General features: G+C 37.4%; 1 protein-coding gene across 2 annotated transcripts in view; it reads right to left on the reverse strand.

Annotated features, from left to right (window-relative positions):
- Positions 1–17,880, reverse strand: part of LOC140139739 (secreted frizzled-related protein 5-like) — a 120,355-nt gene that overhangs the window by 59,304 nt on the left and 43,171 nt on the right. The window lies entirely within an intron of this gene.

Raw genomic sequence — 17,880 nt, forward strand, 5'->3', positions numbered from 1 at the left:
TTTTACTACTTTCTGAATGAGCAAATCACTGAATAGGCCTGTAATAACATTCGAAAACATTTTAAAAACTTGACTTGCTGCAAACATTCTAACCATAATGTTATTCAAGTGTTGACAATATTTTTTGCAAAAATGTTTTCCCAAAATATTTTACAATAACAGTTGAACAACATTGTTGCTGCAGTGTTTTTCATAAAACGTTTTAAACACGTTTTTATGTTCTTATATATAACCCACTTTTTAAATGGTTTATAAAAACGTTTTAAGAAACGTTTTGATCACAACCAAACACACGTTTACAATGTTTGAAAATTCATTCTTATATTTGCTGGAAACGTTAATTTTGAACAATGTGCCCTAACCATGCTAACAACATTGAGCTCGTCAGTTGGATGTCTACTTCATTATTTTCACCAGACATACTGGAGAATAAGAATAAATTTATTCCATTAAAAGGTGACATTTTCATCAAGATGATTAAGACTTTCAAATTTGATTACGTTTCACTTGAATAAGAGTTTTTTCTCGAATAATTCTCTCTCTCAAGAAGTATTGTCGTCTATTCGCTGCGGTTTCTATATGAATTAAGATTGTTCATAGAAATGCTTTTAAGAATTCAAAGATTATTTGAAAATAATTGTTGAAAGGTGAAAAATGATTGTCCTTCAGCTTGAAAAGTCTACAGTAGCATAGGATCCACAACATGCTCATCTATCAGGGCACAGTTCTTTAACCCCAATACATTTGCACATTCAATCAATGACCTTTGAAAATTTGGGTACAAAAACTCATAGTCTGCAACTTGTGGTCAAATTTTACAATATGATTGTTTTATTGAGGTTATTGAGGTTATTGAACTGTGCCTTTGGGATGAGACCATAGGTTGTAAGATTGCATGATGCTACGATAATTATGTTGTAATGTCTGTAGAGTAATCGGCAGGAAAAGACTGCTTGAATATAATGATTATTGAAATTTTAAGGCGACTCGGAGGAGAGCATACGACTTAGCAGTGTTTGCATTCAAATATTGAGACAAATAAAGCTGACACACAAGCGGTATGATATGAGTTCTATAAAGCAGATCCCAAGGCTTGCTATATGATGTGCCATTCTCACCCCATGTGCATGATTTTTCTCAGAAGGGGGAAGACTAGACGCCCCGTTTTGATATATTGGCCTTAAACTCATTAAGGCCATGCCAATAAAAACATACGCGATTATTTGCTTCTTTGACTTATTTCCTATCAAGTCAATTTATTTATATTAATCAAATCAATTTATTAATCATATCAATTTATTAATCATATCAATTTATTAATATTAAAGGCTCATTCCGTTATTTGCTCATCCGGAAAATTGTAAAAATCTTTAAAATTCAGATTTTGGTACCTGTGTTAGCATGGTTAGTGTCATCGATGCTAACATAGCCTGCTGTGTATTAAAGACAAAATGATACATTTTACACTAATCTGTAATTTCTACTAAATAGAGGAATTAACAACATGTATTTTGAGCCATGTTAAACATCAAGCGTGTGAATCGGATTCCAAATGAAACCATCTACAATCTGACCAACACCACTCCACTGTTATCTCGGCCATATACTGCGTCTTGAAGACGACGAGCCTGTGAAAGAATATGCCCTTTATATTCCACCACATGGGAAGAGGAAACCGGGACGGCCGCGCACACTGTAGGCCTACTACAGTATCCAGCACCTCCTGGGAGATACTGAAGGGATGTTGCCGCCAAACAAAATTGTTTCGCTTGCCTAAGATCGCAATAGTTGGAGAAAGCTTGTGGTCGCCTGCACCGCAGCCGACTGATGATGATGATGATGATGACGATTTTGAACGTGGCTTCAGCTTCATCAATACTGCTGTTTTCCTCGTTGCTTTTATTTTAATTAATGTCTCTTTAATGTTTCAAAATGTCAATACAGATAAGACAAACATGAATACATTAAAGTAATCAATTCATGTGGTGATGATGGAACGCCAAGATATGCATCACACACACATTAAAACCAAGAAGCCGACAATCTTTAATTGGTCTTCTGTTGATAAGACCTTTAACATTATATTTGCAATTCTGACATGCACTAGATCCACAACATTCTCATCTATCAGGGGAAAAGTTCTCAAACCTCAAGACATTTGTACATTCATTGAATGACCTTTGAAGATTTTGGTACAAAAACTCATACTCTGCAACTTGAGGTCAAATTTTGCACTATGATTATGTAATTGAGGTTATTGGACTATGCCATTGGGATGAGGCTCTTCTGGTCCATAGTGATCGATGGCAGGATCTAACACAGGATAGAGTAATGCCTCCTTGTAATGTTTAATAGGCACAAACTGATGCATTGACGGAATAGTGACAATTCAATGAAAGATGCATAAAGTCTAATTATCTTGAGTTTGTTTAATTCAGAGAAAAGTTCAAGTAAAAATGTCATCAAAAACGACATTTGTAAGTTCTTGACGACATTTGACAATAAAACTTGACGACAATTTCGATCACACATAAACCATGTAAACTTTAATACCAATCAGAAAGTTGATAATTTTTAATAGCCGGGAATAACCATGTTGATGTATTGAAGGTGAATCTGACAAGTCATTAATTTTAAGTTCTTCATACATGTATTAGTTTGTCGGTTTTATGCGGATTTATCAACACAGGAAAAGTTCATTTATCACCATACATAGGAGATTAATTAAGTTGAATTATTGAATTAAATAGATGCTAAATTGATGATTAATTTAAAGCAATTTTATGCGTTATATTCTGATAATATGACACTTATACAATTAACATTATAACACCCTTAAACAGATGCATCAATAGGATTGTAGATAATAATTAGTTAGATTTTTGTTTGTCAAATCCAATAAATATTTACACACTGACTTCAGCTTTCGCCATGCAGGCTGATGGCTTGATCACAAGTGATCTGGCCCGCTGCATTTCCCGCGGAGTTTGGATGCAATCTCACTCCTCGTGATCAAAGTTTGTTTTAGCAATGGATCGTATCCCGAGGAGTGAGATTGCATCCAAACTCCGCGGGAAATGCAGTGGACCAGATCACTTGTGATCAAGCCATCAGCATGGATGGCGAAATCTCAAGTCAGTGAGTAAATATTTATTTGAGTTGACAAACAAAAATCTAACAAACATTGTAATAAACATCTCAAAAATAGTAACTAACCCCCCTGACCTATTCAAAAACGTGTGCTTGTATTACAAATCTGTAAAATGCGTTGGTAGCAGAATTTACTAAATTGACTAAATATTGACGTCACAGCGTACATTTAAATCAATGTAACCCCAGATTTGAAAGTTGCAGTAAATTTTATTGATTTTGTATCAGTGTAATGGAAGGAAACCTGTGTAGGCCTAATGATATCTGAGTGTTTTTGTATTGTTAAAATTTGTATGTAAGTGCAACTTTCAAATCTGGACCTCGCTACATTAAATTGACCGGTGTTTTATTTTTCTGGGCTTTCGTATCAAATGAGGTGTCAAAATGCGCAGAAATAAATTCTGCTTCCAACGCATTTTACAGATTTGTAATACAATAGCCCCTTTTTGAATAATAGCCATTATTTAAGGGGGGTTAGTTACTTTTTTTGAGATGTTTACTATTTTAAAGTGAACATTATCATTAAAATATTTGAAATAATTAATTTGTGAGATAACAATTTAGTTTTTTAATTTCTTTTTATTGTAGTAAAACATTTTTCACAATGCCCAGAAATTTTGCCTAAATATCCCAAAATGCATTAGGACTTTGCAATGCCAATATCGTTTATAAATACACCGTACGGAACGTTTGGGTAAATTTTTACCCCAATTTGGGCACCGTTTCACCTAACCCGCGTTTTACACGCTGGGTGCAATATGAACAAACTTTATGGGTAAACGTGTTACCCAACCCCGAATAGGTAAAAGTTACCTAAAGTCGCCGAAAATGTTTACAAGTTTCACAATTGAGGAACAAAGTTGACATTCCACATTATAAATCTTGATCATTATTATCATTAAGATACAAAATAGATTTGTATAATAAACGCAATAAAACACAATTTATGCAATATTTCAACCTACTATTTTCAATTTGTGACCTGTGCTATCAATAGATATTATAATTCCACAGTTATCATGCTTATGGTAGGTCCCCTTGGGTTGTGAAAGCATCGCAAATGCCACTTTAAATTCTCGTCATATAAAGTTAGTCTTTCTTTAAATCAAAACATAATATTATGCACATTTTTGGTTTTAACAGTCATGGTGCATGACGCGGCAGTTTGTAGTTAAGTGAAATGCTTGGCAATTTAGATGTTTCTTTGATATGTTGCAGGTCTACAAATGAAAGTAATATGGCGGCAAAGACAGTGTTGGCAAAACTTAGTTTTGACAATTTATAGTTCACATTACCCCCCCATAATGCAACATCCAAATAAATACTGGATGCTTATTGGTCCATTTACATTATTTTGCTCTCAGCAGCTCAACAGCGGGACGGGACTCCCTCAAAGGATATTGACAAGGTTCTTAGTCGAGTATTGGCTCTTACTAGATTGAGAAATATTACACTGTTTTATATATTGATTGAAACCACCAAAAGCATCCATCGATTACGTATGGGTTTCCTCTAGGGCCCCAGGATGAGTGGTGGAGTTGGAGACGGAGCGCCCCTCAGAACTTTCAGGTATGAAATTGGGGACGGCAAAGAGTAAAGTGTCATTAAAATGGCTAAAATGGGACGACAAATTGACAAATCTGGACGACAATTTGGCTTTGCCCCTCACACTACTATGCTGCGTAAACTTGAGCCACTGCGGAAGGCGCTGACGTAAAATTAGCCGCTGCGTCTGTTGCAATGGCAAGACGTCAGACCATATATCATAGGCATACAGCCTGGTCTTTAGACTTGAAGATATTTTCCCTAATCTGCTAATAGTCAAACTAATATAATGAATGCAGCAATTAATATTGCCAATTGTTTTAATACACTCAAAGTATATGACACATAATGTACTCGTGCAGATAATCGCACTTGCCATGGAGTTATTGCATTTAGCTCTCAATAACTCCACGGCGCGTGCGATTATCTTGACTAATGCATTGCACTCAGTTCATTATCCTTATCATACAAGAACGGCATGTTTGGGACGTATGGATGCGATGCTTGGAAATAGAAAACATGCCACATGAAAATTCTTCCACACCGATGTGAACTTCAAGTGCTTTGACTTCAACTGACTGCCAAGTACATTCATGTATTAAGAATTATGACAGAGAAATAAGAACACATAATGAATGTCATAGAAAATAACTGATGGTAATTTATCACAAACTATACAGGGTCACAACAACCTATGCAATGCACGATATAATTAGCTGCATTTAGCTGCATTTCTCGGAAATCCGACAATATTTTCTTTAAAGTATTTCAAATCAAAATAATAAACGTTATCTGAAAATCTCATAATACCGCTAAATATCACAAATATATACTAAGTACACTCATAGAAATAACTTGTTCGCCTTGTTGGCGCAATTCAAAAGGAGTAAGTTTGGACAACTCAAAAATAGTGTAAAAGTTGCCAAAACAAAATTTATTTTAGTTATCCGAACTTAAAAATGCTGAAAAAGCTCAAAAGTTCCGTCAACTAATCAACTTTGTTGGCATTACTTAAAAAGTTGATGTAAGTCGTTGCGTCAACTTTTTAAGTAATGCCAACTTCTGAATTCAAGTTCAGGGAACTTAGAAAATAAACAAGGTTCAAAGAACCAATTAGTTGAGTTATTGTAACTCAACATGTAAGTTGATGTAACTCGTTCATATTAAGTTACTGGTACTTATTGTTTTGAGTTATTCCAATTTGGTACTTATTTACTTAATTCACGTAATTGGATCATTTTCTGCACAATTAGCAGTATTCAAATATTTATTTTTGTAATCAGTGCAAAATTTTGTATACTACTAGTTCACCCGTTGCTGTGAGAGTAACTGATGGCAATGCTATTTGACCCCTGATGACTTTTTGACACGTTCTCCTCATCTCAAGGATTCTTTCTACCACTTTTAAGCCCAGTTGGGCATACTGACCCCATATGACCTTTGCCCTCGAGTGACCTCGGTTTGATTTTGTTCATGCTCCCGTGATATGGAGAATTACTTTCACCAAGTTTTACCCGAAATCAGGCGAAGTTTAAAATGCAGCCCCTGGATGACATTTGACCTCGGATGACCTCGATTATATTTTTACGTGTTCCCCTCATATCAAGGATTCCACCCACCAAGTTTGAGCCCGATCGGACAAAGTTTGAAATTTGAACCCTCCGTAATGACCTTTGACCTTGGTTGACCTCGCATTTAATTTCGCGCATATATTCCCCTGGTATCAAGGATTCCACCTACCAAGTTTGAGCCCGACCGGACAAAGTTTGAAATTTGAACCCTCCGTGATGACCTTTGACCTCGGTTGACCTCTGATTTTATTTCGCGCATATACTCCCCTGGTATCAAGGATTCCACCCACCAAGTTTGAGCCCGATTGGACAAAGTTTGAAATTTGAACCCTCCGTAATGACCTTTGACCTTGGTTGATCTCGCATTTTATTTCGCGCATAAAATTATATTCCCCTGGTATCAAGGATTCCACCCACCAAGTTTGAGCCCAATCGGACAAAGTTTGAAATTTGAACCCTCCGTAATGACCTTTGACCTCGGTTGATCTCGGATTTTATTTCGCGCATACATTCCCCTCGTATCAAGGATTCCACCCACCAAGTTTGGGCCCGATCGGACAAAGTTTGAAATTTTGACCTTTGACCTTGACCTCCGGTGACCTTCAAAACCACCCGGTCAACATGCTTTTCCCGATACATATCCATATCCAAAATATCGGATCGATGCGTCGAAGCGCGGCGAAACGCATAGCCGGACAACCAGACAGACAGACAGACAGACTTCGCTGGTTATTTTAGTATAGTAGATAGCATACCTCTAGAAAATTATGCTAACCTAGGCTAGTTTCATTTTCTGAGTTGTAACAACTCAATAAAGTAAGTGCAAATGAGTGCGACCAACATAATGATATCGTGTCATTCAGCGTTACTCAAAATTGTACGTGTTGGCATTACTCGGAAAGTTGACGCAACGACTTACATCAACTTACTGAGTAATGCCAACGAACAATTTCTATGAGTGTAGTTTTTAAAATACCGATTTTCTCTTCATATTGGAAGATTCAAAAAATTTAAAAATTACTAAATATCTAAATGTGCTCGCTTTTTTAATTCCGCAGATCCTGTTGTTGAGCCCCATTCTTTCCCCCTCCTTTGCTTCAAACCTAATCCATGCTGGACGATCTCATATATTTCTTCATCGCAAAATTTAATATCAAGAATCAGTTTGATGAGTTTCCCCATGTTCTGACATTGAAATCATTATGCAATGCAACTTAGAGTCATTCAAGTACAAACATGCCTAGTACTCATGATACTTGTACTGGTTCAGTATACACTTAGCTCGTACCGCAATTTGTGTCAGTATATCTCCCAATAGTACACAGACTTTGCGGCTAAATTGCATTAATTTGTGCGAGAACACTGGTCAAGCACAGTTAACCTCATATTTGTCTTAGCGGATCTACGGGAGATCCCACATATCCGATATTGTATTGCAGGACATACACTACCAGACATGGTTTAATATCACTAGTTATTTTCAGCACTTCATACGGGGTATTCCCATTTTTATTTAGACATTATATAGTCCAATGACCTCTAGCCATCTTCCAACCCCAGTTTGAATTTCGGCTACATGATTAGGGCTTACATTATTACCTAGATGGGGGGGTTTACACCCCCCCATCTAGGTATTCTAATGCTATCCGAATCTGCTTTCACATATGTATCGACTATATCCAGTGCCCATAGGGTGCAAACAGAATTGGGGTCAAAGGTTATTAAGGGGGCATTTCCGGTATATAACCAAATACCTTCAAAATGCTTCTTCTGCCACATATTACATAGCACAATGACATCACTTACACAAGTGCATCGGCTTTACCCAGTGCCCATAACTTGCACACACACGGAATTGGGGTCAAAGGTCATTAAGGGGGTAAAATCTTACAATTGCATTATCTCGACATCTGTAAGGGGTATGGGGCTCAAACTCAGTGACAACAAATCTTATGACCAGGGGAACATTTTACAGGGGTCAGGTCAAAGGTCATGCAGAGGTCAAATTTTAGAAATGCATTTCCTGGACAACTGTAAGGGGGTACGGGGCTCAAACTTGATGACAACAAACTTAATGATCAGAGGAACATTTTGAAATACTTTGCAGGGGTCAGGTCAAAGGTTAACTGGGGTCAAATCTTATCATTTCATTTTCTGGATATCTGTAAGAGGTATGGGCTCAAACTCAGTGACAAAAAATCTCATGACCAGGGGAACATTTTGCAATGGTCAGGTCAAAGGTCATGCAGAGGTCAAATTTTTGAAATGCATTTTCTGGACATCTGTAAGGGGTACGGGCCTCAAACTCCGTGACAACAAACTTACTGACCAGGGGAACACTTTGGAACACTGTGGAGGGGTCAGGTCAAAGGTTATCTGGGGTCAAATCTTAGAATTATATTTTCTGGACATTTGTAAGGAGTACGGGACTCAAACTTGGTGACAACCTCATGACCAGGGGAACATTTTTAAAACATCTTTCAGGGGTCAGATACCTCCAAAACACCAACATGCCCCAGCTAGGTTTGTGGTCTATGACCACCATTTGCCACTAGTATTACATTTATATTATATTTTCCCGTGCACATGATGGCTAAAAAGGGCAAGATTTCTGCAGTAATACAGGCATGAGAATGTTCATGTTTTTGCCTGAATTCAGGTAGTTTTGATGTCCAAATTTATGCATTTTGTCAGCCTGTTTTCGGCCCTTTTAAGGCCAAACTCGCGCTGTTTCAGGCAGTTTTCATTAAAGCCGTTCTCGTGCCTGGTAATGGCAGTTTGTCTGAGCTTCATTTCTTTAATAACAGTTCTACAAAAGAATACAGGCTTAAAAGGTTTTAAAGAACTGCTTTAAAGAACTTCTTGATTTCTACTTAGTACCCCTATTGTCGAGCTCAAGAACGGGTTCTGTCTCTATAATCTTGAGTATTCTTTTTTCACGGCAGTGAGATGACGCCACTTGCACCCATATCTCATATGCACAGTTTATCTCTTACATATCCTGTGTCTTGAATAACTATATAGCCCACCAACCATGTGCTTTAAGAGGCTAGGAAATAATTCCTAATATCTCATACCCTAGTTTGTATGCCTTTATCTAATCTTGCCCCACTGACAACTTACTATTTTACACTTAACCTGTCCAAGAGTTTAGCCTTTTTTAGAAACATGTTTGTAATTGGCTTATGGCCATCACATGCTGACAATACATATAACTGATTGGTTAATCAAAATTAGCAGTGGTTAGGTCAGGCCTCATCACAAAGTAAACAAATCATTCTGTATAGAAAACTGTGTAGCAGGTGATTTACTTCAGATAAAGTTCAATATAACTACATTGCACAAAACTAAGTCCATTATCTATAGTTAATTGAATGTTTATTGACTCTTGTAATAACCCATGTGTATAAACCTGTATAATATTGACAAAGACAAAATCACTGACCCTGACAAAAGCTAGCAAGAGTTAATAAAAATTCCTTTAAAAAAGGAATGGCGCGCCCAATGTGAGCTTGGTCGTGATGTGGTGAATTTCATACCTGTCGATAGGTTGTAAGAGGGAATAGCCTTTTCCAGGCACGAATTGGGCCATATATAAAGAAAGTTTTGCTACTTTGCAACGCAATAAAAACCTAAATGCAAAATGAGATCCTGTAGGTGGCTTCCGAGGTGACTTAAAAAAAACTAAATGCAAAATGAGGTTTTAAAAAAATATTGTTTTCCAGAGTCAAGACGCAGGTATCATTATTAAGCCTCATATCACTTATTTATTGTCAAATAAGTGCAGAGTAGGTTAGATATGAATATTAAATGTTAGATCAAAGTAGCTCAAAGTACACGTACTATACACCTGATCCGTGAACTTTTCTTTTTTAAAGACAAATTCTTGTTAGAACTAAAGTTCCTGATACCAATGACAAAAAATGGTTAACTTTCATCTTAGGTCGAATTCACGTCACCCAACTACCATGGTGTAACTTAACAGGGTCATTGTACCATTGAATTACAATGGTCACACGAACCTCGCGAGTAAAATCGCGGTAGTGTTATGTTGTTAATGAGACCTTCGATCGCAGTTAACCATTATCGTAGGAATCAATTTGATTGAAAACGCTGAGTTTAATTACTATACGCTATGTAGGCTACGAGGTCAAATATGCAGCAATTCAAACCCACCTATCACAATATTGTCATGCGGTCACAGTTTATTTTCCCTAAAATTGTTGCATTTTCACCTTAATTCGATAAATAAATTGAATATCCGGGTTGCATTATCTTATCTCTGCCCATCGATCTAATTTTAGCAGGATCATCGGTCCAATATTCATGTTTGTGCAACTTTTACTTTAATTTTGAAGTTAAACTTTAAGAAAAAACACATTAATATGATTAAACTGGTCAACCGTTAAGCGTCAATTTTATTTGAGCATAAAAGGCAATTTTCATTCTGAAGATTACTTAAAAAGTATTTCCAGTTACAAACTTAGACGTTACATCACTTTAATAAGAACGTTAACATCACCAATTTAAAGTTTGAATGCTAACAAACGGAGTGAAAAGTTGACGAACACACTTAGCCAAATGTATGATATTAAGCAGCTAGTTGGAAGGCGAATGTTGTTTTTGTCTTATCTCACCTGCGCATCAGGTTCAAAGGAAATCTCTTACCGAACCACTATATTGGCAGAACAATATCCAGATGAACCTTGCTAAATTGTTGTATACCGTGCTTTCTCAGGTAAGTCCTCCAAAAAAGGGACATCCTCATTTTTCCTCGGGAAAGACCGAAAACTACTAACAATGCTCATTTTTGCATTAACGGAAAAAACACCCTCCTCCTTCATCATTTAAAGAAAATCCTCCGAACGAGAAATTTACGAGCGTATAGGTGGCCTAAACTAGTTATTAATTTTTACAAGACTGTTATAGTATTCACTAAAAATGACTAAAGACATTTACATCAATCAGCCGCGTCTTTCATTCAAATATCAAAATTAATATGGATGCTCAAACATAGACAAAATATTGTAAACACAAGCGTTTCCATGGTTTCCTGATACTGAGACATTCCATTTCTACCGTGCAAAAATAACATATTATTTAAGCTTACTGTGCAACGGACATTTGACCGATTTAAATATCCATCTTTTCCGGCAGTTGTTATGGCTATTAAATATGACAAATGTAAAGATTCTCTAGTATTTCAAAGGCTCAGTTCGTTAACTCTAATACATTCGTAGAACGACATTTGAATGTGTTTGGTACAAAAAACTCATACCAAACAACTCGAGGTCAAATTTTGAGCTATGACTGTTGAAAGGGTGTTATTGAACTCTGCCATTGGCAGTGAGACCATTTTGGCTCATGATTTTATTGGGCTATTCCAGTTGAAATCCATACACCCCTAAAGACACGACCTTAATCTTCCACATAGGGAGTGCAAATATCAAATAGGGTTACCTGAATGGGTGGCTCCATTTGAAATCTTCACTCCCTGTGTGGGAGATTAAGGTCATGTCTTCCATAGAGGGTGGATAGATTTCAACTGGAATAGTCCATTACAACAAACCCCTGCCCCGTGTCCGCTTCATGCTCTGATAACATTTAGTTCCTATGCCCGTGGGTCGCGTCGGGGCCCGGGGGTCGGGGCCGGTAAATGCATGAACGGAAAAGAATAACACTAACAGCAATATATTTTAATACAATGTTAAAACAGACTTATTCTGAATATGATTTATGTATGTATGTGTGAAATGTGAATTTCATTTCACACAAACATGACAAAACAAATTTCTAAGGGATTTCGTTTTTGCATTAGGCGATGCGTCTATAACAAAGCTATTTTAGAGTGATTTAAAAAGCACAACTTATACACCTACGTACGGAATCTGTCATCGTCTTAACCATGAAAAGAACAAGGGGGAAAAGACAGGTTCCAAACATGGGGTACGGTCCTACATGCTTATAAAAAAACGGTTCTAGTGGTTCTACATAATAGGACGATCAAGAAAAAAGTTTTCTAGGAACTTTCTGGCATTTACAGAACTTTTTCATATCTAAAATGGTTGTTCTTTCTGGCCTTTGCTGAACACTTCGTAAGTTTGTCGTATTCCTATTTCAGGTTCTATACTGTAGAGTCTGAAACAGTAATACAAATACAAGACAGCTTAACAACTTTTCTATGTTCCATTTGGAACCATCTTTTCTGAGAGTGTACTCCTATTAACACCATACCTATACAATGTACTACCACGTACAAATGATGTCAATTAAATTTGGTTAACTTTAATCGTAGGTTGCATTCACAACAACAAACTACCACGGTTTAACTTAATAGGGTCATTGACCATTGGATTACAATGGTCGCGCGAACCTTTTGCGTAAAATCACGGTAGTGTTACGTTGTTAATGAGACCTACGATCGTAGTTAACCATATTCATAAGATTCCATTGTACTTTAATTTACTTCACAAGTGTTGAGGCGAAATAAAATACTAGTAATAAAGTACTCGTCTTTTACCCGTGCAATATTATATGAGTTACCATGGAAACGAAATATACAATGCGCAGTAGCAGCTGTATGCAGACATCCCATGTCGTTTATGATACAACATGAGTAATTAATTCATTGAATGAATTATTATTATGTTCTGAATAATGAAAAGAGCAATGACCCAAGTTATCATGTCTACAATAGAGTGAATGAAATACAGTCATTTGTTTACATCATAATTGATACAATTCTTATTTACCCATGATCATGGTGATGGTGCCATGGGGGATAATTGTCATGATGGGTAACGTGAAACGGACAAAAAAGACGGCCGGGAAGAGGGCCATATAAAGACGAGGATCCTTCTTCTACTGATTATTTCCTTTAATAAGTTATTACAATTTCAGATTAATTTCGAAAACGGAGATGTTTACAGTGAAATCAGAAATTGAATAGTAGACTGTCACTCCTATCTGCATGCCTTTGCTTTGAAGTCGGATTCAAAGACCTTGCGGGTGTGATATATATTTGGAATGACAACAGAATGCCTATTATACACACTTACGTTAACCCCTAAAATCAACCCTAACCATATTATATGGTTATACCCAGGTATACAAGGACAACTCGAAAGTAAGGAGATCAGTGTTGAAACACTGCTCTCCCATGATTGTCAGCGGTTACGATAGGGTGTACGAACAGTCAGGCGTTACATGGAACTGACTACGAGGTCTTTCTACTGACTGCGAGGTCATTCACTACATCTGTTTCACAATCCAAAATGCAGAATGGAGAGAGCGGATAGTTGAATTATAAAAATTTGCCTCCACCGGGGATCGAACCTGGGACCTCTTGCAAAGAGATAAAGACCTTAAGTAACCACTGGACCACGTCGTCGTTCACTTCACTTTAGGTTGTCCTAACGAGCTTTGTTGAACACATAATTTTAATATTATAGTGCACACTTATCGGGATATTTGACAAAATAGCACTGAAGCTCCTTGAAGTTCAAAAGCACGTTTAGAATCTTCCGCTAATATGTGTCTCATATTGTCTTATTTTACTTTTGCTGTCAAACCAAGTTAAAGATCAGGTTGTTATATTCATTGATATATCTGTCTGCCTTAACTTTGATGTCATGATGTGTTCATTCAGCTAATCTAGTTGAAATCCATACACCCCCTGTGGAAGACACGACCTTAATCCCCCACACAGGGGTGTAGAGACTTCAAATGGAGTCATACATTCAGGTAAGGGTGTATTGACTTCAAATGGAGTCACCCATTCAGGTAATCCCATTTGAAATTCACACTCTCTGTGTCATGTGTGTGGAATATTAAGGTCATGTCTTCCACAGGGGGTGTACGGATATTAACTGGAATGGCTCATTCAGTCAGACAGCTGTTCCTATTCCCAGGTCACGGCTAGATTAAACACAATCCCATCACAAATCTAACACAACCCTTGGATTCCATCCGCCTTAGGAAGACTAACAACTGAACTTAAACTTCACTCGTTAAAGTAATATCTACACAAATCCGCCGGATCGGGTTGTTTTGGAAAGAATGATCTATTTCATTGGTCGAAACTCAAATCGGTTGCCACCAGCGATTTGGGTATGAAGTCAGTTTGAACATGCTGAATGCCAAAAATAACATCGACGTACTCAACGGAGTTCAGGGATCAACCTTTCATTGTATGGTATTTTCAATCGACCCTTATTTCGTGGGTATGTGTTTTTAATATGGTTAAGGATGCCGGGTGTTGAACTGTGTCCAACAAAGTTGAAACTGATTGTTCTTAAAACAAAATTGATGAACTGTATTTCAATTCTTCCTGGAAAATCTAATTCAATGATTTCAAATCGTGCCTATCTATAAACCAGGGTTTCGAGACTCGCCTTGAAACTTTCTGTTGAAAGTTGAGCAGTTTAGTGCCTTTTTGTCGTGACTGCAAAACTTGAAGGAAGTATCTGGAAACTTAAAAAGCCATGAAATTTACTTTGTAAAGAACACGATCGCCGACCGATAGGTTAAGTTCAGAATGTGAATAAACAGCGCTAAGTTTGAAGCGCGTATTTCATCACCGATGTCAGTAAAAGGTCCCACAATTTTGTTTGGAATTAGGATAGATCAAAGTGAGAGAATTGTGATGTAGGCATGTTTGATTGCATAGGCTTATGTGGATTTTGTGTGCACCAAGGTGGTATGGTAATGCACAACCTCATTTCAACTTTCGTGATACGAACGGAAGCTAACGGAGTGGATTGCTCCCAAGTTTGCAGTGCATGAAGGCTTTGAACATGTTGAAGCATCACATAAAGACGACGATGACAACAATGACGACGACAATGATGGTGATGATCATTTGGAGGGAGAGGAGGGGGAGGGGTGGTGGTGGAGGATAGTAGGAGGTTGCCATGATGGAAGTGTATTCGCTAAATACATGTTAAACGCTGACTTTAACCGTCCAGAGACACCTTCACTGTCTCTGACATTCATGACTTGTCCCTTCACTAGGATCTAAAGTATGACAATCTTTCGGACACAGTTCCTTAACTTCAATATGCTTCTACACACATAGAATGACCTTTACACACACTAGGATCTCAAACATGACAATCTTTCGGACACAGTTCCTTAACTTCAATATGCTTCTACACACATAGAATGACCTTTACACACACTAGGATCTCACACATGACAATCTTTCGGACACAGTTCCTTAACTTCAATATGCTTCTACACTCAAAGAATGACCTTTACACACACTAGGATCTCAAACTGACAATCTTTAGGACACAGTTCCTTAACTTCAATATGCTTCTACACTCAAAGAATGACCTTTACACACACTAGGATCTCAAACATGACAATCTTTAAGACACAGTTCCTTAACCCCAGTATGCTTCTACCATGGACGAAAGAGACCGCGTGCGATCAGTCAAAGTCCCCGTGCTTTGTATGCTGTGAATTCTCGCATATTCATGAGGGCCGATTGTTCGATCGTGCCGTGTCTAACAATCACGCCAGTGTTGCGTAAGAATGACCTTGGTGTGATGGGTGTAAAGACTCACGTTCCACAACTTACAGTCAAAATTTGAGCTTTAATATTGGGCTATAAGCGCTATGTCACTAGGAATGCTTCATTACCACATCTTGGCAAGCTTGCTAACCCAATTTCCTACGTTAAACCACCTCACGTTTTCCTCTAACAAGTGCAAAAGTGCTCAATATTAAACCATTTCATTAAACTGCAACTAAAATGCAAAAGATAACACTGGTTCAGCTTTGTGCACATTCTTCTCTACATGTGTATACTGGGATGTTGACAGCTTGAACAAGATATAACAAATTCAGAACCCCAAATCCGATCGGAAATGCAATTCCTTCGAGTTGTTCCCATACCATGATTTATATTTCCGTGGAGATGTTTAGTTCTCAAGACAATATGGACCACAATGGCCTCATCCCAATACTATAGTCCAATAACCTCAATTAAACAATCATAGAGCAAAATTTGACCTCAAGTTGCAGAGTATGAGTTTGTGTACCCAAATTTTCAAATGTCATTTAATGAATGTACAAATGTATTGGGGTTAATGAACTGTGCATTATTAGATGAGAATGTTTTGGATCCTAGTGAATCGAGACATTCACTTGTTGAGACAATATGAAAACTTGTGGCTCATTGGCAGAATAAACGTATCTGGAATGCTGAAGAACAATGGGCTATTCCATTTAAAATCCACACTACCCCTGTGAAAGATTTAGCTAAAGTCATCCACAGAGGGAGTATGAGTTTTGAATAGAATAGGCAATTGGGTAACTTCCATTTGAAATACTCCAGTTGTAGAAGATATAGGTAAAGCCATAATACAGGGGGAGTTTGGGTTTCAAAATTACTAACCTGACCAATTACATTTGGAAAACATACTCCCTCTATGGAAGATATTTCCAAAATCTTCCACGGCAGTGCAGATTTTAAATGGGATAGCCAAATGACGACGCCGTTAATGAAATAATTACATTGTTTTTTCCTCTAAATGAAAGCAAAAAGTATTCAAGTTCTTCGGTGCGTTTATACTATATCGTTTAACATTGGAGTATCTATAGAGCGTGTTTATAGTGGGAGCAGATGTACGGTACATTGGCGTATAAATTCTACCCGGTCAGAAATTGTCCGGAAACTTGCCCACTATAAACACTAGCCGTAACGGGTATGTACCGTATATGATATCCTTCTTAATCGAAGGATATGGTGAGATATTTGCATAATAGGAACACACGAGGATAAATTTTGTACTGTATTACCTCGGAGCAGTCTCTTCATATACGGCACATACCTGTTACGGCTAGTGTTTATAGTGGGCAAGTTTCCGGACAATTTCTGACCGAACAGAATGTATACGACAATGTACCGTACATCTGCTTCCACTATAAACACGCTGAAAAAGTTTCTGTATTTGATAATATTTGATGTTGCTTTTTTGTGCTTTGAGGCCATTGGAAAAGGCGCATTATAAATGTAGTAAGTTAAGATAGGTACAATGATTTCAAACTTTTCATAGGAATAGTTTTAAATACCTAAGGGTTTGATTATAAATGTGTGACGTTAGTATAAAACGTTGGCCCAGTTCGTATGCGTGTTAAACCCGAGCCTAACCCAACGATATTATACTAAACCTACAAAACCCTTCCCGCCGGAGAGAGTCTTTTGCTTAAGACCCTCTGTGGTTCCGTGCTATATCAAAATCGTCTGTTGACTTAGAAATTTCCTTTGCACAAAATCCCGGATTGTATGCCTACTTTTCCAGAAAATAGGTCATACATGTAGGTGTTCACCGTATTAAAGGTGCAATTTTGCAACATCAGTAATATTGGAATTCCGTGCTTACAGCTGGTATTACAGTTACCATTGTTTAAAAGCCTTTAAAAATCGCTAGAAAGTGTATAAAAAAATTCTCAAAATATGACGTTTTTTTGTCCGCAGAAAATATTTTTTAAATCTTAATATGGATACAATTCTGACATTTATACCACTGAAGAGGATGTGCACTCTAGATTATAGAATGGCCCAATTATGGCCAAAACATTGGGATGCATGAGGCCGTTGTGATCC

Source organism: Amphiura filiformis, chromosome 18 (assembly GCF_039555335.1).
Source record: "Amphiura filiformis chromosome 18, Afil_fr2py, whole genome shotgun sequence".
NCBI lineage: Eukaryota > Metazoa > Echinodermata > Ophiuroidea > Amphilepidida > Amphiuridae > Amphiura > Amphiura filiformis.